Source organism: Physeter macrocephalus, chromosome 5 (genome assembly GCF_002837175.3).
Source record: "Physeter macrocephalus isolate SW-GA chromosome 5, ASM283717v5, whole genome shotgun sequence".
Taxonomy (NCBI): Eukaryota; Metazoa; Chordata; class Mammalia; order Artiodactyla; family Physeteridae; genus Physeter; species Physeter macrocephalus.
In genome coordinates this window covers 70,881,204-70,902,385 of record NC_041218.1, presented here as the reverse complement: position 1 = coordinate 70,902,385, position 21,182 = coordinate 70,881,204, and the positions used below count along the sequence as shown (strand labels likewise).

At 37.9% G+C, this 21,182-nt stretch overlaps 1 protein-coding gene across 3 annotated transcripts in view; it reads left to right on the top strand.

Annotated features, from left to right (window-relative positions):
* CRPPA (CDP-L-ribitol pyrophosphorylase A) overlaps positions 1–20,970 on the top strand; it is a 466,682-nt gene extending 445,712 nt beyond the window's left edge. For all 3 annotated transcript variants that reach the window (XM_028490069.2, XM_055085022.1, XM_055085024.1), the window contains 3 exons: positions 6,981–7,160; positions 16,063–16,225; positions 19,721–20,970. The gene's annotated coding sequence lies outside the window, so the exon portion shown is untranslated. The remainder of the gene's footprint in view (positions 1–6,980; positions 7,161–16,062; positions 16,226–19,720) is intronic.
* The last annotated feature ends 212 nt before the right edge of the window (positions 20,971–21,182 follow it).

The following is a 21,182-nucleotide window of genomic DNA, read 5'->3' as shown; positions in this document are numbered from 1 at the left end:
AGGTTCTTCAGAACCTTTTTTTTTTTTTTTTTTTTTTAGATTCCATATGTATGTGCTAGCACACGGTATTTGTTTTTCTCTTTCTGACTTCCTTCACTCTGTGTGACAGAGTCTAGGTCCATCCACCTCACTACAAACCACTCAATTTCATTTCTTTTTATGGCTGAGTAATATTCCATTGTATATATGTGCCACATCTTCTTTATCCACTCATCTGTCGATGGACACTGAGGTTGCTTCCATGTCCTGGCTATTGTAAATAGAGCAGCAATGAACATTGTGGTATGTGACTCTTTTTGAATTATGGTTTCCTCAGGGTATATGCCCAGTAGAGGGATTGCTGGGTCATATGGTAGTTCTATTTTTAGTTTTTTAAGGAACCTCCATACAAACCTCCATATGGTTTTTATCCTTCAGTTTGTTAATATGGTGTATCACATTGATTTGCGTATATTGAAGAATCCTTGCATTCCTGGGATAAACCCCACTTGATCATGGTGTATGATCCTTTTAATGTGCTGTTGGATTCTCTTTGCTAGTATTTTGTAGAGGATTTTTGCGTCCCTGTTCATCAGTGATATTGGCCTGTAGTTTTTTTTCTTTGTGACATCTTTGTCTGGTTTTAGTATCAGGGTGATGGTGGCCTCATGGAATGAGTAAGATGAGAACTTTTAAGACTCACTCTCTTAGCAACTTTCAAATATGCAGGATAACATTAACTATAGTTGCCCTGCTACACATCACATCCCCATGACTCATATATTTTATAACTGGAAGTTTGTACCTTTTGACTCTCTTCACCCATTTCACTGAGCAGTACGCCCTACCTCTGACAACCACCAATCTGTTCTCTGTATCTATGGCAAAGTCTCTGCTTTGATAGATTTTAACAAGCAGTATCTATCCACACGTGATGACTTTTTAGCTGATGACATTATCTCTTAATTGTATCAATCTGAGCACATCCTTGCCACCGGGGAAAATTAATAGGCTGGTCTACACACCCCCTTGGTTTATAATCCCAAAAATGTATCACAGGTTTTGAGGTTTTTGTTTCCTATTCTTAAATATATTGGCGCTCAAGGCTGCTTAAACAAGCATCAACAAAGGTGCCTGTCTTCTTTGAAGTTATTTTCTACAGAAATCACAGCCAATGACCAAATGATTTGGAAAGATTAAATTGTGCTTATTTTATGGCATTCTAAAACAGCAGGGTTAAATACTGGGCCAGCTGCCAGCCGTTCAGCACCCACACTTTCATGTTTGGCTGCCAGATCCGTCTACACGAATTATTCTGGAGCAGAAATGTGCGATGGCGCCATTCTGGAGAGCAGAAATGAGTTTTTGAGTTTTAATGATTTGATGAATGGATAATTCAAATATTATCCACTTTTACATGCATACAAAATACTTTTTTAAAATTAGATTGGATTTTGGTTGCTGGAGGAAGGTTTTTCCTTTCTCTTGGAGAAAAGACATCCCTTACACTAGTTAAATTTCCTTTTTCTTTGTTCCAGAGGAATGTCGGACCTCTTTCTCCAACCCTATCAGAAATCAAGATGTGTACTTAGCCATTTTATTTGTAATAGAAGCTATAGATATACATACATACTTATGTGCATATATATGCATATATATACACACACATATTAGACAATTTATTCTATGTTAATTTTCACCAAAAACATTTTCTTCTCTATACTCGCCATAGTCTTCAGGCTGAGGCACGGCTATACATTCATTTCTGACATCTTGATGGCAAGATGAAACAGCTCCACATGCTGTGCCGATCTCTACACAGAAGAACCATAGTCTCACACTCAAAGCCCACAGTCTATAGCCACACAGGTAAAACTTCATTAGTAATATGAATGATTTAAAAATACAAAAGAGCAATAACAAGTCTAAACAAGTTTACACTCAAGGAAATAATAAATGGCTACCAGAAAGCAAACCTGGAAGTTTTCAGACAAGAGAAGCCACTGTCTCTACTACAGGCTGTGAAGAACTTTTTTTGGAGAAGGCGGGTCTTGACCTGGACTTAAAGAATATTAAGGGATTTCCTCAGATGCAGGAGAGCAATAGGAGAGGGACCTGTGGGTTGCAAAGAAGGAACCATAAAGTCATGCCTAGGTTGATTTTTTAAAATAGATATAAGAAGAAATAAGGTAAAAGAAGAAAGTTGGGTCCATATTTTTGTAGGTTGGAAGCTCCATGCTGAATAGCTTGGAATTAATCCTCTGACAAGAGGGAAAGAATGAACACTTTTAGGCAAGACCAAGGACACTAAGCTAAACCAGTATTTTCAGAAGACTCATGTGATGTTGTACAGGGTGGAATGAAGGAAAATTTGCATGTAGACAGATTCCTCAAGAGAAGGCTCTGGATGAAGTGCTGTAAGGTAACCAGAGCATCATAAAAATGCCAACACAAAGAAGTTCATGGACAAAAGTAAAATCAATAGGACCCAGTAACTGAATGTATAGTGAGCAAAGCATTTCCAGTTGACTGGTGGAGGAATATGGAATGACAGAATCTAGCTTGCATCAATCACTATTTCTGAAACACTGAGAGTCAATAAATATAAGATGTACCCCTTCTCAGGATTACATTACCTTAGCAGTGCAGTCCCCAGTGCAGACAAGATGAGAGGGGAGAAGTGACTGGATTGGGGAGGTTGGAGAGGAGAGTCTAGTGAGTGATAAGGTCAGTTTTAGTTTGAGTCCAAGAGAAACCAGACAAAAATGGCTGGGAAAAAAATATATCATGTGCTTTAAGACATCTTAGAATGCGTTGCACTGAAGGGACAAGACACAATATTTTTCACATTTTGGTTCAGTTACCATTAAAATTAAAAATTTCTGGCAATCATTTTTTTATTCATTTTTATGGCAATATTTTATTCTAATATTGCATAGCATTGGTGCCCCCTACAAATTTGTCAGTCCCTGCGTTCCAGATGGGTAGCTGACCTTTGTTGTTCCTTTCCTTAGGGATTCTTGCAGAGCAGAAAATAGAAGGTACATAGAGCAGACTCCTCCTAAAATCAGTGAAGGTACTATGTTGGAATCCTCTGGGGGGAAGGGAGAGGGGTGTGCCTTTGAGAAACAGAAAAATATGGAGTTCTTCTTTGACCCAAGATATCACACAACCCTGTGGAACTTTGATGAGATTCTCAGCTTCTCAGCTTTTTTGAAGATACCTGAAGAGGAGTACCAGGGCTCCTGAGAGCAACAAAACCTCAAGGCCTCCCTGCAGCAGCCAAGGCCAACTGTCAGCACTGGTCAGAGAGATTTCCTATTTCTTACCACTGGGACCTCTGTGTAGGAGGATCCCCAGAAAAACTCAGGCTGAATCTTCCACCAGCCTGGCAGGATGGAAACTCAGTTTTGAAATTAGTTTGATTAAATAAGAAATAGAAACACAGATGTCTTGTATTATTTTTTTTTTTTTTACGATTTATCAATGAAAACTGGTAAATTGAAGAATTAAAGATCCAAAGTTGTAGGGTTTTTTTGTTTTATTTCTTTCTTCTACCTATCCATAGATATAGTACACTTTTCCAAACTTCCTTCAGTCTTGGAATTCATGTTATAATACTCTACTACGTTAAGGGCTGAATGGTGGCATCACTCAAAAAAGTGTTTACTTAGCAGTGGTACCAACATTTTTTGATGTTGTATCTGTTCCCATCATTCTGTCACACTATGAATGAGGTAGTTGAACTGTGCAGAACAATTTCCCAGAAGAATTCTTGCTCGAGTTCTGAGTAGCATGGTCTTGGAGAAGAATAGCTGAACATTTCTTGTATTGGATCTGAAGTCACAGGAGATGCCAGCAACAACAGTTCTTTAGGAGCAGAAAACACTTGGTGAGATACCATGTTTATCCTTAGGCCAAAGTACCCAAGACTCTTCTCTCTCAAATGGGTCCTGATCATTTACATTTAAAAACGTTTTGTAATTAACACATGTTCATTATGTTTATGCTAGGCCGTTACAAATCATTTTTAAAGACAGTCGAAATAAAGCGAAAAATTCAGCAATGGAAGATAGTTATTTTTCCCTTACATAAAAAATGTTTCATTAATTATTTTCTTCTTAAATCAAGGCCTCATAGAATCAGAATCAATGTCCCCATTTTAAAAATCATGCACTGCCTCTTTCAATTATTCTACAGTATTACTAGATGACTAATAAAATTTGTATCATATTAGAATTGAAAACTGCACTGGGAAAATATGAATGTGTCATGTTTTGTGATGTTGAAATCTTGCCATAAATGGTCCCAGTCAAGCCTGAAAAGCTGTTATTATTATTTCTTTTTATTAATGTCTAAATAATCTGCATTTTTTATAACTTCAGTAAGCCTCGTGACTGTCAACGTTTGCCATTTACTTTTTCTTTCCCCCAAATTATTTTTGACACTTTGGTTTCTCTTTAACAAGTAAGTAAGTGTCCATTCTTGGAGATGTTACTTAATAGATACCACATGTCCAAGGCCATATGTAAACACCATTTACTGCAAAACAGGTTAATGACACAGTGCAGATACTGTTGCTATAGTCCTATATTATGCAAATAAGACCAAACTATTTTTGTAGCAATTATTTGAACTCACAAAAACCCAACAGAGGTCATCACGCTACAGGTGGGGATTAACACAAACTTAAACTTGTACTAATCTCCCTTTGAGAAAGGAAGCATTAGCAAATGCTCTGTGGCAACTGATCGTTTTACTATACAGCTAAATGCTACCAACAGAAGGGAATACTTAGGAGACCAATTTGAATTAACACGTTTGGAAATTTAGTGAAAGTATAAACACATATGATATTAAAAAAAAAGAGAGAGAGAAGAAAGAACCATACATACAATTCTTACTTGGAGCCATGCTTTTCTTTTTAGATTTTCCTTGATAGCTCCATTTCTATGATTCTATCCAGGCCCATAGTCTAGATGTGGTTCTCTACAATGACAGCTTATTGGTATATCAAAAAATCTTCTGGGGGCTTCCCTGGTGGCGCAGTGGCTGAGAATCCGCCTGCCAATGCAGGGGACACGGGTTCGAGCCCTGGTCTGGGAAGATCCCACATGCTGCGGAGCAACTGGGCCCGTCAGCCACAATTACTGAGCCTGCGCGTCTGGAGCCTGTGCTCCACAACAAGAGAGGCCACGATAGTGAGAGGCCCACGCACCACGATGAAGAGTGGCCCCTGCTTGCCACAACTAGAGAAAGCCCTCACACAGAAACGAAGACCCAACACAGCCATAAATAAATAAATAAATAAAATTTAAAAAAAAATCTTCTGAACTTTGTGTGATGCAGGTTAATAAAGTGCGATCACTTTTCCTGAAGAAGCTGAAGTACACCTCTTGGGACTGATACAAAATAGGAGTGATTCCCTCTTTGGGATGATTAGCTCAAACGACAGCAAAGAAGGAAGCTATCACATGCGCCTGTTTAGTATGAAATGATCCAGGATTTGGACTAGGAAAGGAAGACTAGGGAAGGGAGATTGTAAAGAAAGCAAGGAAAAGGGCTTAATCACAACTGTAGAAGTCAGAATTAATAATTTGTGTAAAGAGGATATTAGGAGACTGGTTTTTACCAGACCAAGAGGTCCATGTTATTTATAGCAACATTAAAGTTTGAAAACTTGCTACATGATAAAATGTCCCTGAAAGGATATATTTTTGCCGTTGTTTTAACCTCATCTCTTTATTATGGGATTTCAGGAGAACAATAGTTTGTGGAGCTTTACAGTTTCTGTTTCATTTATGTACTCTGTATGTAGCAGACATTAAGCACTGGTGTATGGCAGATACTGCACTAGGCACTAGGGATACTCATATAGTTCCTACTTTTAAGGATTTTACAGTATCTGATAGTTGTGTAGTGGTTTAAACTTGAAAAATGCTTTCACTTTTAATTTTTCTAGTATTCTGCTTTTCTATGTACCCTTTGGGCAACATGACCTTGATATTCATGGCAATGAATTTTTTTTTTAAAAGAAAGGTGATTTTTCAAATATAAGGAATTATATTTTGAATAATGTAATGATGACTGTCTTAGCCTGGGTTGCCATAACAAAATACCATAGACAACATGGCTTAAATAACAGACATTTATTTGCTCATAGTTCTGCTGTCTGGAAGTCTGAGATCAGGATGCCAGTAGTGTAGAATTCTGGTGAGATCTCTCTTCCTGGGCTACACATGACCACCTTTTGGCTGTGTCCTCATGTGATGGAGAGAGAGTAAGCTGATGTCTCTTATCATAAGGGCACTAATCCCATCATGAGGCCCCACCCTCATGACCTCATCTAGACCTAATTACCTCCCAAACACTCCCTTTCCAAATATGATTATATTGGGTTTAGGGCTTCAATATATGAATTTTGGGAGGACACAATTCAGTCCATAGCATAGACTCAGGTGCCCCATTTGAAAAATTTTGTATTTTGCCATATTTGATTGAGAATTTTTTTAAAATAAGTTTATGAATGAAAGTTCTTTTATACCTTTCTCCAATCATATCATTTTATCTAAAAATAACCTTATTCTTGCATTTTGTGTATATTTTCTGTTCAGATTTTAATATTTTACTACTTATTTATATATGTATATACAATAATATTGTGGTGTGCTTTCATATGTTATATAAAATAGTATCATAGTTCATAACTTATTGTTTAATTTGTGTTTTACTTTTTTCAAGATTCCCTGATATATATATATGTATATATGGATTTATATATAGGTGTATATATATACAAATATATAATACAATATAATATAAATATCAAGGAATCTTGAAAATCAGTGTCCAACATATGGTTTTGTTTCTACCATATCCAGGACTCATGGGTCCAGGGATCAAGGGGTGGAAATGGAAGTGGCACCACTATTACCGCTAGTGATCCATCAGTAAAAATTTTTCTCCCTGTCCTCACCATCTTATGTTTCCCTGGTCTGGAGGTCTCCAAAGGGAGGAATGCTTCCATCAGTAAACACAGCATTGGAAGGGAAGATGGCCAGCTGACCACTTTGGGCTCCTCATACCTCGGAATCAACAGGCAAATAAGGGAGTTACTACGTTGGCTAGGGGGACTGATCCTGACTGCCAAAGGGAAATTGGACTGCTACTATAAAATGGAGGTAAGGAAGAGGATATCTGTAATGCAGGAGTTCCTTTAGGGCATCTCTTAGTACTACAATGCCCTGTGATTCAAGTCAATAGAAAACTACAACAACTCAATTCAGGCAGGATTACTAACGGCCTAGGACCTTCAGGAATGAAGGTTTGAGTCACGCCACCAAATACAGACCACAGCCAGCTGAGATACTTTCTGAGGGCTAAGACAATATGGAAGGGATGGAGGAATAGGTAGTTTTAAATACCAGTTATGGCCACGTGACCAGTTGCAGAAACTAGGAATATAATTGTTTTGAGTATTTATTTTGTTATGAATATATTTGTGTGTGTGTAGACCTAATATTTTTTTCTTTCCTCTCATCATATAACATGAGATGTATTAACTTTGATTAATAGTAGTTAAGTTTTGTTAACTTTACATCATAGTATTTGAGTTACAGAATATGAAGGGAAGACTGATTATCATTCAAGCATTTTGCATCATCTTCTGGTGAAAGGGTTAGGGGACTTGGGTTTCACACAGGATAGTTGTATCATATTAAGCAGAAGTATGACTTTAATAATGTCTTTAGAGTTTAAATAAGTTTGAAAAAGATGTGTATGGGTGCCAAATTGACAAGGGGTAGACTGTGATGGCTTATTTTATGTATCAATATGGCTAAGCTATGGTGCCCAATTATTTATTCAACACCAATCAAGATGTTGTTGTGAGGCTATTTTTAAAAATATGATTAATGTTTAAATCATTAGACTCTGAGTAAAGTAGATTACCATTCATAACATGGGGGGTGTGGGGGGGTGCTATGTCCAACCAGTTGAAGGCCTTAAGAGCAAAGACTAAAGTTTCCTAAAGAAGAAACAATTCTGCTGTAAGAATGCAGTATTGGAAACCTTGTCTGCTGACTTGCTCTGAAGATTTCAGACTCAAGAATTCAACAGTTCTGGGCTTCCCTGGTGGCGCAGTGGTTGAGAGTCTGCCTGCCAATGCAGGGGACGTGGGTTCGAGCCCTGGCCTGGGAAGATCCCACATGCCGTGGAGCAACTGGGCCCGTGAGCCACAACTACTGAGCCTGTGGGTCTGGAGCCTGTGCTCCGCAACAAGAGAGGCTGCGATAGTGAGAGGCCTGCACACCGCGATAAAGAGTGGCCCCTGCTTGCCACAACTGGAGAAAGCCCTCGCACAGAAATGAAGACCCAACACAGCCAAAAATAAATAAATAAATTTAAAAAAAAAAAAAAAGAGTTCAACAGTTCTAACCTGAATTTCCAGCCTGCTGGCTCACCCTACAGATTTCAGACTTGCCAGCCCCCACAATTATATAAGACATTCTCTTAAATTCTGCCCCCATCTCCCTCTCTCTCTCTTTCTCTCTCTCGATTCTGTTTCTCTGGAGAACCCAAATACAATCTTATATCCAGCAACCCTGATGTACGCACTTATTTTAATAATTTATGTATAGATTATTTTGGATTTTCTGACTGCAAAGGGTGACAATTTTCTTTCTTTCTTTCCATTCCATATATATTTTATTTCCTTTCTTGTCTTATTATAATGGCTAGGGAACACAATAAAAAGTAGAATAACAGTGTTGATAACAGGACACTAGAGGGAAAAGATTTTAATATTTTATGACTTTGTATTTTGCTATAGATTTTTGAAGATACGCTTTAGCATGAAGGAATTTTTTTAAAATTCAGTTTTATAAAAGTTTTTTTTTATAAGTAATGGTTATTGCAATTTGTCTAATTCTTTTTCTGAATGTATAAAGAAAATCAGGATTTTTTCTCTATTTCTTTAATGTAATTAAATATACTGATAGTTCAATTTGAAAACCAAGCATCACTTGAATAATCCCTTCCTGATTGAAATATTTTTTTTTACATGTTGCAAGATTTAGTTTGTACATCTTTTCTTTAAAAATTTTACATTGTGGTTTGTATTACTTTCATTTCTTGCTTTATAGCCCAGTGATCATAATTTGTATACTCTTCCATATTAATTTTTTTACTTTTCCTTGAATTTCAGTTAATTTTTGTCTCATAAAGTTGAAGTTATATAATTAGGTATTTAGAATTGAACCTTTTATCACCATGGTCAATTGAACTTTTTATCCTCAGGAAAATTTCCTTTTTATCTCTGCTAATGCCTTCTGACTTATACAACTCAATATTATTATCACTACAGTTGCTTTTTGTGTGTGTGTCTAGTTTCTGCTCTTCATATATTTCCTTTTTAAATTTTAATTATTTTCTTAACTTTCTATTTAGCTGTGTCTCTTGTAACAAGCATAGAATTGTTGCTGTTGTTGATAAATTCAGTTAAAATCTTTGACTTCAATAGGGAATTTAATGTATTAACATTTACTGTAATTACTGACATATTTATGTTTAAATCTATATTTTATAATTTATTTATGATATTTTCCACATTTTGTATATACATATTTCCTCTACATTCTACCTCTTTTGGTTTGAATTCTTTATATTATTTAATCTCAGTTCATTTGATTGAAAATTGTAACTGGTTACACTGAAGCTAGAGCTTACCGTATGCATGGGTACATATGTAAATTTTTACCACCCTTCAAGACTTAAACATCAAACTCCCTTTGACTTGCAACTCAGTTATTGGCTATTTTCTCAGAGAGAACCACATGACAAATGCGAGTGAATAAAAAACCCTGTGCCAGGAGGGTACAGTTGAAATAATCCAATGTAAGAATGATACTTTCCAGAAACTACCTGTTTTACCTTAAAAATTCATAAGATTTTCCTCACAGTGTACTAACTTGTTTTAATAGTTAAAAAATAAGTTAGGTAAATATTAAGAAAAAATAATTTTAAAATAAATAAAAACAAGCAAAACCTCTTAGTTTTTTGATGTAATGCTATATCATTGTCTCGATCAGCTCTTAACAAGTGAGATGAATGCAAAGCGATTTCATCCTGCATTTTGAGATTATCACCTTCATCAACCTACTTTTCTGTCTCAGTATCACAGTATTTAAAAGAGAGTCAGAGAAGGAGATGTTTACAAATGTGTATTTTTTATTCACTGTTTTTTAAGTTGTCAGAGTAGTTATGAAACACTACCAGAAATGTGCTGGCTTGGGCAGAGATAAAAAATTGTATAATTTTGCAGTTGGGAAGGCTTCTGTCTCAGTCACTTCCTATTTAAATAGCCAACCACATTGCCTGGCACAGCGTCAGCACTCAGGAAATGGTTATTGTTGTGGTGGTGGTTTTTGTTATGATTATCTTTAGTTGTGGACTGTTCATACCTTAACAGTATGTAGTATCTTAGACTCAGAAGGATTGCAATGCAACTTTGAGGATAGTCCCTTTCTTTAGAAAAGCTACTTTCTAACCTAAGAAGTAAGTTGCCTGTACTTTTTTTTTTTTTTAATTCTTCTAAAACTTTGTTGTTGTTGTTGTTTTAACATAGTCTTTTGTTCTTCCAAAAACACAGTTAAGAAAATGAAAAGGCAAAAAACAGCCTGGTAGAAACTCTTCACAACACGTATCAGACAAAAGGTTTGTATCAAGAATATGTAGAGTTCTTCCAAGTCAATTACAAACAACAAAAACAACAACCCAAAAAATAAACAGAAGATTTGAATAGACACTTCACAAAATATTTCAAATGGTGAATAAACATATGAAAACATGCTCAATATTAGAGAAATTCAAATTAAATCTACAATGAAATACTAGTATGCCCCTGTGAGAGTGGCTAAGATTAAAAAGACTGGCTAAACCAAGTGTTTGTGAAAATATGGAGGAATTGGAACTCTTATACAATGCTCAAAGGAATAGAAAATTGTACGATCATTTGGAAAACAGTTTGGCAATTTCTTGAAAAGTTAAAAATACACTTTCCTATGACCCAATCATTCCAGTCCTAGGTATATGCCCAAGAGAACTGAAAGCATATGTCCATACAACACTTGTGCCTGCATGTTCAAAGCACCTTTATCTGTAATACCAAAAAGTGGAAACTCAAATGTTCCTCAACAGATCATTTGATAAATAATTACATGTATCCATACAATGTAATACTCTGCAACATAAAAAGGAATTAACTCCTGAGACACACTTAAGAAAAAGTTAAGTAATCTAGTATTCATGAGTGGCTTCATGGTTGGAGAGAGTGACTATAAAAATAAGTGCAATTAATTATAAAAACATTGACATCTAAGATTGAAACAAACTGTAAGTGGCCTCTTATACAAAAAAAAATGTTGATTTCCTGACAAGTAGTTATCCATATTAGTGAATTCTGAGGATACCTATAATACACTTACCTAAGCAAACTTAGAAACTTGTACACATAATCCTTAGTGTCTGTACATTTCAAATTTCAGCTGCTTTCTTTTGATGCTAAGCAAATAACGAATGACCCGGCTTTGTTATTTGTAGTAGTCCACAAGTATGTAACATTTTTTATGATAATATTCTCACATACAGTATTTATTATTTTGCATTATTTTAAAAGTATATTTACATCAAAACAAAAAGCCATTGACACTAACTGCAACAATATAGTTTTAAGCAAAACTGATTTGAGCAAAGTTGCATAGTGAATTGATCTCCGTCTTACTTTTGCCTTTCTAACATCTGCTCTTTGCTTCCAAACAACCAGGATCCTCTCCCTCTGGCTTCCATCCCATGAAGCCTCTCAGCCTAATGAGGCTTGCTCTACTTCCCCTCTGCTCATCCAGCAGTTAATCTTGAGAATTCCTGGAGCCAGAAGGTAAAGGATGTTTCCAAATTCAGAACTCCTCCTTTGAGATAAATGTCGAGAGTCCTTAGTGCTCCGACCAAATGCTTTCAGGTTCTCAACACTTCAGGCAGATGTTGGATGCGCTTGCGGGCACCTGTTTGTGGTTGTGGGGGCCACGAGACCAGTAATGACAGATGAATTGTAATTATAAGTGATATGTGTAACTCTGGAGATCTGAGTACCTATCTGTAACTTCAAGACGATTTTGGGGACTTCCCGGGTGGCGCAGTGGTTAAGAATCTGCCGGCCAATTCCGGCGGCCTGGGTCCGAGCCCTGGTCCAGGAGGATCCCACATGCCGCGGAGCAACTAAGCCCGTGCGCCACAACTACTGAGCCTGTGCTCTAGAGCCCATGAGCCACAACTACTGAGCCCGCGAGCCACAGCTACTGAAGCCCGTGCGCCTAGAACCCGTGCTCCACCACCGCAAGGAGAAGCCTGCGCACCGCAATGAAGACCCAATGCAGCCATAAATAAATAAATAAATAAAAAAGTTCCCCTCCTGTCTTGCTCATTAAAAAAAGAAAAAAAAAAGACTATTTTAGGGATTCCTTTTTCTTTTGGAATGATGATGAGAGAACTCCCTGAGTGTCTTCTGCTCCCATGATGGACATGTCATGTAAACAAGAAAAAAATAAAACTTCTATTGTTTTCAGTCACTGTGACTCGGTGGCCATTTGCTCCCACAGCATGAGCAAGCCTATCCTGAGGGGACCAGTATCATATATTATATTATCACAGGAGCATTCTAGCAGCATTGCTTTAGTCTCTGGTTTGGAGTCCACAGGAAAGACTCTACTGGTAGAATTTCTGCCATGGGACAGGGAGCAAGTGATCTTATGTAGGGGAAGAGCTGGGCAAATAGAAACCACAAATGCACCTCAAACCATGTTATAAAAGCAGCTACATATTCAGCACACCTGCAAAGTTGCTTGCTGATGATGTTCTAACTGATGGATATTTTTGTGTTTTCAGTTTCTGATTGAGAACGAAATTTTTGTGAACTAAAGATTCTATCTGCTACAAATCCTCACCTTTTCACAGCATTTTCTTAACGTTTTGATTCTAGGCTACAAAGGTAACTGGTGGAAGCCACTGACTGTGGAATCCCGTACTCAAAGCACCGTATTGGGGGAGGCTTCCTTCCTCTCTTTGACAAATGCGATAGTTTAAAATGAAGTCAGAGGAAGCTACTCTACAGTTATCGAAAGGCTTAGAAATAAAACCCCAACACTTACATTGATAACATTTTCCAAGCCTCCCTGAAAACACTTTCTGAATCTTAAGTAGGAAAAAGCATTGTAAGAGTGATGACAGCAGCTCACCAATAATTCTTTAAAATATGACTAATAGTATTGGAACAAGAACAAAGATTTTAGATTTTGGGGGTGGGAGGGAACACACACAAACACAATGCCTGGTCTTTGTTTATAGACAAATTAGATCTAACTTCTTAATATGAAAATCAGTTACCTGCCAGAAACTCAAAAACATTTTTTATGTACAATTTTTCAGAGATACTGCCAAGCCTTTCCCTAAATAAAGTGAGATTTTCAAATCAGCAGAGAATTAAAATATATTTACTTAAGAAAAACTCAAGCAGAAGGGCATCTGATGTTTTACAGACATTCCAACACCTTCAGGAAATTTGAACTCACACCAAAGGGTCTGATAGTCATTTGAGTCTCTATCGGTACTAGAACACATGTGCACACAATGCACATTGAATTGCTCCAATGGAAAAAAAAAAAGAAAAGAAAAAGAAAACTGGTCTTAAATTATAGAAGTCCTCTACCATTCTTAACCCCAAAGTCTTTGGCAGCTTGAAACACAGTGACTTAGAGTGATATGGTCACAAAGCTTCCTTTGGTGCTAGAAACCACAATGCTGAGGTCACAGCGACTAGAAACTAAACAGCCCAGGAGACATCAAAGACTGAGGGACAATTTGGGGAGCAAACTAAAAAGGATGCATTACTTGTTCTGATTTTCCTTGGACAGCCACTTCTCCATTTCTTCTAAGTTTTATTATTTGCTTCATGTTGTCAGCTTGTTGCCAGAATTTGGATGTGCTCAAATTAATTTTTACAATTCTTTCTTGTAACCAAAAATATCCCTGCCATTTTCCAATCCCTGAGCTAGGTAAGACAATCTTCTAACATATATTCTGGGAGTAAAACAAGTGGACATTTTAGATTCCATTGTGGTGAATTCACTATTAGATTATTTGGAGGCATGTTAAAGACACTAAATTAATTGCCACGATTTATTATAATGTTATTGTCTAGATTATGTTCTATCTATTATACATCATCTCATTTAATCTTTAAAGTAAACCTACTATTATTACCCTGGTTAACAGATGAGAAAACTGAACCTTAACAAGGTTGCTACACAGCTAGGAAACAGGACTAAGAAGGGATCAAAACTCAGTGCTTTCATCTGTCGATGGACACTTAGGTTGCTTCCATGTCCTGGCTATTGTAAATAGTGCTGCAATGAACATTGTGGTACATGACTCTTTCTGAATTATGGTTTTCTCAGGGTATATGCCCAGTAGTGGGATTGCTGGGTCGTATGGTAGTTCTATTTGTAGTTTTTTAAGGAATCTCCATACTGTTCTCCATGGTGGCTGTATCAATTTACATTCCCACCAACAGTGCAAGAGTGTTCCCTTTTCTCCACACCCTCTCCTGAATGGATAAAGACTATGTGGCACATATGTACGATGGAAAATTACTCAGTGATAAAAAGAAACAAAATTGAGTTATTTGTAGTGAGGTGGATGGACCTAGAGTCTGTCATACAGGGTGAAGTAAGTCAGAAAGAGAAAAACAATACTGTATGCTAACACATATATATGGAATCTAAAAAAAAAAAAGTGGTTCTGAAGAACCTAGGGGCAGGACGGGAATAAAGACGCAGACGTAGAGAATGGACTTGAAATAAAAAGAGAAAGAAACTCAGTCCTAACTCTTCACTGCTGTTCTGTGTTGCCTTCTTAGATACTTCCTTTTCTACTTTTATTAAAAACGTTAGTTTCTCTTCAAAGTGTTATCCACCCTCCCCAGTCAATCCCTAAGAAGGGTCCTCCTGCCCGGTGTCTTTCAAGCCAATAGAATGAGACCGAGTTTGGTTCAGAAGCAAAGGGAAGCTTTCTGGGGCAGGTGCAGCTGTGCTGCTCAAACTCCAGACCGCAGTGCCAGGGACAGTGCTTCTGCAACATGGCCCGCCAGCTGCAGTACAGGGGCAGGGGCGGGAGGTGCATCTACGCACACGGCCAGCCAAATTGGGCTGTTGGCAGCAGCGGTTCTGCACTGGGAACTCTAATCCCACGTGTTAGGTGCAAGCCCTCTGTACACGGTGGCCCCCTATAGGCAAGGGAACTAGACTAAGCGCAAAAGAAGAGGGTAGAGCTTTCACCTGGATTCCATCTTATTTTTCTGCGGGATCCCAGTGGGCTTTGCTGGTGACTAAAGGAGCATCTGTACATCTTTGAAAGTGACAATTAGTGCTCATATCAGTGTTTCCCTTGGAAAGGAGATACTGATTGTTGAGTGCGTAGAGCACAGTCTGGAGCCCTGACCGCCATCTCCTAGCTGTGGGACCACGAGTGAATCACAGACGTTCCCTGTCTCCCATTGCTATGCCATATGGCCATGTTATGGAAATTTATTTATTTTATATTTATAGAGCCAAAATAGTATGAAATGTAGGTGTTATGATGATCTGTATCCATGAATATCATATTCACATACTTAAATAAATCGTAACCCACAGATAAGCTATCCCAGCTCAGCCACCCAAATGACACGAAAAGTCCTTTTCAGGAGGTTAAGTAAAAATCTTCACTGCAGTTGTGACTCAAAGAAGCCCCCCTCAGAGCAGGGGGCAATGAAAAAAGTGATGGTATGCCACACTGACTGGTAAACTTTTAGTTCAAACTCTGTTTCTCACCGCCCACCCCCCTCCCCAAAATCCCTGGCATAGTAATCCTGTTCTGAACTTTATCTTACATTTCAGCAGCTCTTTGGGCCATCTCAGTTGATACAGTTCAAATTTCCTGCTAGTCAGGTAGCACTAATGTCTGCATTTCCCTTTTATTCCCTCCCCATCATCTCAGGGCTTTCTTCACTGAGGAACCGCGTCCAGATTTGGGGTGAAAATTGAAACTGGAGAGCAGCATTGGGGACGGCAAAGCCAGGAGCATGGAAGGACTCATTAATCAGGATCCAGAACTGCCACTGATGAGAACTCTGCGAAGTGGGGCACATTCTTCCCCTAGGGTGAATGTGGAAGTGCTTGGCTTCTTTCTTCTTTTCTCTTTTCCTGTGGTGCCTCAAAAAATGTGCAAGCTCTGGCTCCTAGCCAGTGGGGTGATTTCATTGTTTAAAGGAAAGTGTAAAGTATTTTCACATTAAATGAAGAACTTCAGACATCTCCGGGAATCTGTCCTTTGAGGGCCTGTTAAAATTCAACAAAGACCCATTTATACTTTAAGAGAACCTCTTCTTCCTTTGCTGGGTTGCCTTGGGGATTTTCATTTCTTTCTGCAGCACCACTGTATTTTGTCTTAGCTTTTCCTCTCAGAGGAATTATGGCCACATTTTTTATTTTTAAACCATCAGATCTCTCTTGTTCTTATTTAATCTCATCTATGTTTTAGTATTCATCTTTAAAAAAAAATAAGATGTATGAGTTGATTTTAGCTGCCTCGTCCACTTGTTAGGGGGTGACAGAAACATTTGTTTCTGATTTTTGAAATTACAAACATCACAAGAGATTTACTAAGAAACTAGTTTTCTCTGAGTTTGTGAGTTCTCATTCCAAGTTTTGTAAGACTCTTATATATCTTCAATCTTCACAAGGGATATCAGGAAATAATTTTAGGAGGAAATATCCAATTGAAAGTTAATTCCAGCTCCCTATATTTATCCGGGAACATTCATATATCTTGCTTTCTGGATGGTGAATAAAAAAGACTCTTCACCAGAGTGAAGAAGAATGTAAACTATGGGAAGTTAGAGTTTCATTCACGGCTGTGTGCCCATTAGCCCGCAGAGTGCCTCGCACATATGAGATACTCAGAACCTGTTGTCTGAAGGAATAAATGAACACATTTTAAAATGATAAGATATTCAGCCTTAAAAAGTTATGAATTGCCTCTTTTGTCTCTTATAATTAAGCACTTGAGCTTTTTCTCTAGCGCCAATTGTACATTAATTCACAATGAACTATATACCATAATACCTTATAGGAATGATATAAATACAGCTTTTCTCACAAACATGGCAGACTACAGTTGTATTTCTAGGTTTTCTTGGGGATAGTGCCTGTAGTAGAGGCAGTGTGGACATCCAGTTCAATAAGGCTACATGGCCTTCCTGCGGCTGTATCAGCAGCCATCTCGGAATTGTACCCAGTGACACACATAATTCCATAGCTTCAATGTTACACATGAAGAAGAATGTCTTTATTATTGTTGGAGAATTCTTCATACTCAAAGAAAGTTTAAGTGAGATTGTTTCCTGCCTAATTACATTTGATTAAATCTTCTGGGATAATGAAAACTGATTATATGCATGACTGTGGATACTTCTCTCACTACATAATAGAGGATGTAAGTAATGTCATTCATGGAATTTACTTGAGTGAAAAATTACTTGTTTTAATCCTATGGCAGGATTTCTATGAGAATTGTGGGGGAAAGCTTTAAAAATGACACTGAAAAATATTTATCTAAAATAAATATATCTACCTACCTACCTATCTATTCTATCTATTATCTATCTAATCTATCTATGAGATGAGCAGCCAAGACTGAGAACCATGCCTGTAACTGAAATTGGTTCTTCCTTGAGGACACTGTTTCCTTAGGAGTCCCCTTAATTGGTGGCTCTTTTCTACACTCTCCTACCCCTGGGCCTGGAGATGGGGCAGATGCACTTGTTGCCTGTTGTCATTTCTCAGCAATCCTTTCTCCCCCTTTCATCAATTCTTCCTGCTTTAAAGCTCATGCTGTGAGAGCTCATATTACCCTTCCTTGTTGCACTCATTTACTGACCACTAGGTCACTTTCCCTTTTTTCTTAAGATTTTAATTCTTAGATAATTGTCACTCTCTCCTAAACTACAGCTGTCTTAATTCTTGCTGACTTCAAAATCTATGTAGATGCTCCTTCAATCTAGCTTCTTGGTGCCTTGACCTCCTCTCCTCTAAAACAGGGGTCCCCAACCCCCAGACCAGTACCAGTCCGTGGCCTGTTAGGAACCGGGCCACACAGCAGGAGGTGAGCAGTGAGTGAGCGAGGGAAGCTTCATCTGTATTTACAGCTGCTCCCCATCGCTTGCATTACCGCCTGAGCTCTGCCTCCTGTCAGATCACCGGTTGCATTAGATTCTCATAGGAGCGCGAACCCTACCGTGAACTGCACATGCGAGGGATCTAGGTTGCACGCTCCTTATGAGAATCTAATGCCTGATGATCTGAGGTGGAGCTGAGGCGCTGATGCTAGCGCTGGGGAGTGGCTGCAAATACAGATTATCATTAGCAGAGGGATTTGACTGCACAGAGACCATAATAAATCAACTGGAAAACAAGCTCAGGGCTCCCACTGATTCTGCATTATGGTGAATTGTAGAATTATTTCATTATATATTGCAATGTAATTATAATAGAAATAAAGTTCACAATAAATGTAATGCACCTGAATCATCCTAAAACCATCCCCCCTGCCCTGGTCCTTGGAAAAATTGTCTTCCATGAAACCAGTCCCTGGTGCCAAAAAGGCTGAGGACCACTGCTCTAAAATGATCACCTCCCATCTACATAAGACAATCAGTACTAAGGTTATACCATAGAGTTTCTTTTTACTAACAACTCTTAGTTTCCAAAAATTGCATTTTCAGGAATCTTTCTCCATGACTATTACCTTTTGTCTTTCCAGTTCATGCATATTTATACCTCATGGTGGCCAAAATCAGTTGATCATACCACTTGTTCATTGTCACCCTTATGAACTCTCTTTCTTTTTCAGCTACCTTATATGCCATGACCCATCATTATAATTTCTCTCTTCTCTCTCCTTGCATTGTATCTGTCTTGCAGAATTTCACCCATGGTTAATCCATGGTTAAATCCATCTCTCTGCCTACTCCACATCTGTTCCCATACAGCTGAATATGGCTGCAGAAAAACACAACCGTAACAATTGTCTTCCTTTAAATTTATGACCTCTAATCTCAAGTGGGCTCTTAATATTGCCTGGCAATCATATTATATTCCCCTAGTCCATTCATTCTCCCACTATCCCTGAAAAATATTTCCTACTTTTTCTTCTCTCCTCAAACTTCTAATGCTTCCTCTTAAATCCTAACTCCCAGCTGATGACCTTGCTTTCAGATAAAATAGAAACGAACAGAAGAGAGCTTCCACAAAGTCCTACCATAATAACTAACCACCTACTTGCATCTGTTCCTTTGACAGTGGATGACTTAAGGGAGTTCCTATCTAAAGACAATTCTTCCACTTGGCAGGAGATTGTTTTGCTTACTTTCCTACTTCTAGATATTGCTCTCCCTCCAATTATTATTTTCTTCCATTTTCTACTAGAGCATTTATAACAAACATGCTCTATTACTCTCGTCTGGAAAAAGGAAAAGGATTTTATTGACTCTATCATTCCATTCAGCTACCACTGAATTTCTCATTTCCTTTTACCTAAAAAACTTTCAAAATGTTTTCTAAAGTAACAGTCCTCAATTCTTCTTTCTTTCTTACAGCGCCTCCAATCAAGCTTTAGAACTCACCACTCTACTGAAACTGCTCTTGTTTAATCACTGATGACCTCCACATTGCTAAATCCAAATCAGTTCCTGTTCATCATCTCATGTGACCCATCAACAGAATTTGCTACAGTTGATCACTCCCTCCTCCTTGAAAGTTTCCCCATGTGGACTCCAGGATACTACACTCTTCAGGTTTTCTTTTTTCACACTGGCTGCTTCAGCTAAGACTCCTTTGAGGGTTTCTCTTAATCACCTGACCAGGAATCACTGGAGTGACTCAGGGCTAAGTCCTCAGACCCTTCTCTTCTCTCCCTACACTATTTTGCCAATCACATCTTGTACATGATTTCAAAAATCATTTCTCCACTGCCAGCTCCCAGTTGGATATCTCCATCCTAGACCTCTTCTCTAAACTCAACATCTCTCTACTTAGATATGTAATAGGCATCTCAAAGTCAGCAAGTCCAAAATTGTGCTCTTACCATTCCTTTCAAATCTGTTCTTCACAGAGTCTTCTCAATATCAGTAAATGGCAACTCCACATTTCATTTGCCAAGGCCCCAATCTTTGGGATCAATTTTTCTCCTTCTCTCCTAACCTGCTTTCAATCCATCACCAAGCACTGCTCACTGTACCTTTAAAATAAATCTATAATCCAAGCATTTTGTACTCCCTTCATTTCTATCAAGTTAATCCAAGCCATCATCATTTTTTGAATGAATGATCATAACAAGCTTCTAGCTAGTATTCTAATTTCTGCCTTTGTCTCCCCAACAGTTTATTATCAATATATCTGCCTTAAGAAGCATAAATTCCAATATGTCACTCTTCTATATAAACTCTCCAGTGGCTTCTCATCTCACTCACAGTAAAAGCTGAAGTCCTTATATTGATCTACATAATCTGGTCTTGGTTATGTCTCTGTGGTCAACTTTGCTGGTTGCTCCATTCTCGTTATATTAGCCACTCTGCTTTTCTCATACTCCATGAATAATCTGCCTTCAAAAGCTTTTGCAGTCGTTTCTCTCTACATAACAATTTTCTACCATAAATGCACATGACTGGATTTCTGTCTGTTTCTACTGAAGTATAAATAGCCTGATTCTCAGTGAAACATTTCCTGGCCACCATATTTAAAATTCCATTCCCTATACCTCTTATTTCCTTTATTTTTCTCTATACAGTAACTCCCATCAATATCTAGCTTACTATATATTTTACTTGTTTATTTTATCTATTATATATCTCCTTTTGGTAAAGTATGGGTTTCATTCTGGTGTGTTAAATACTGTATTTCCAGGCACTCAGTAAATATTTGTTGAATGAATAAATGAATACAACAATGCTCATGATTTTTTTTAAATTAATTAATTAATTTTTGTCTGCGTTGGGTCTTCATTGCTGCGCAGGCTTTCTCTAGTGGTGGCGAGCAGGGGCTACTCTTCGTTGTGGTGCA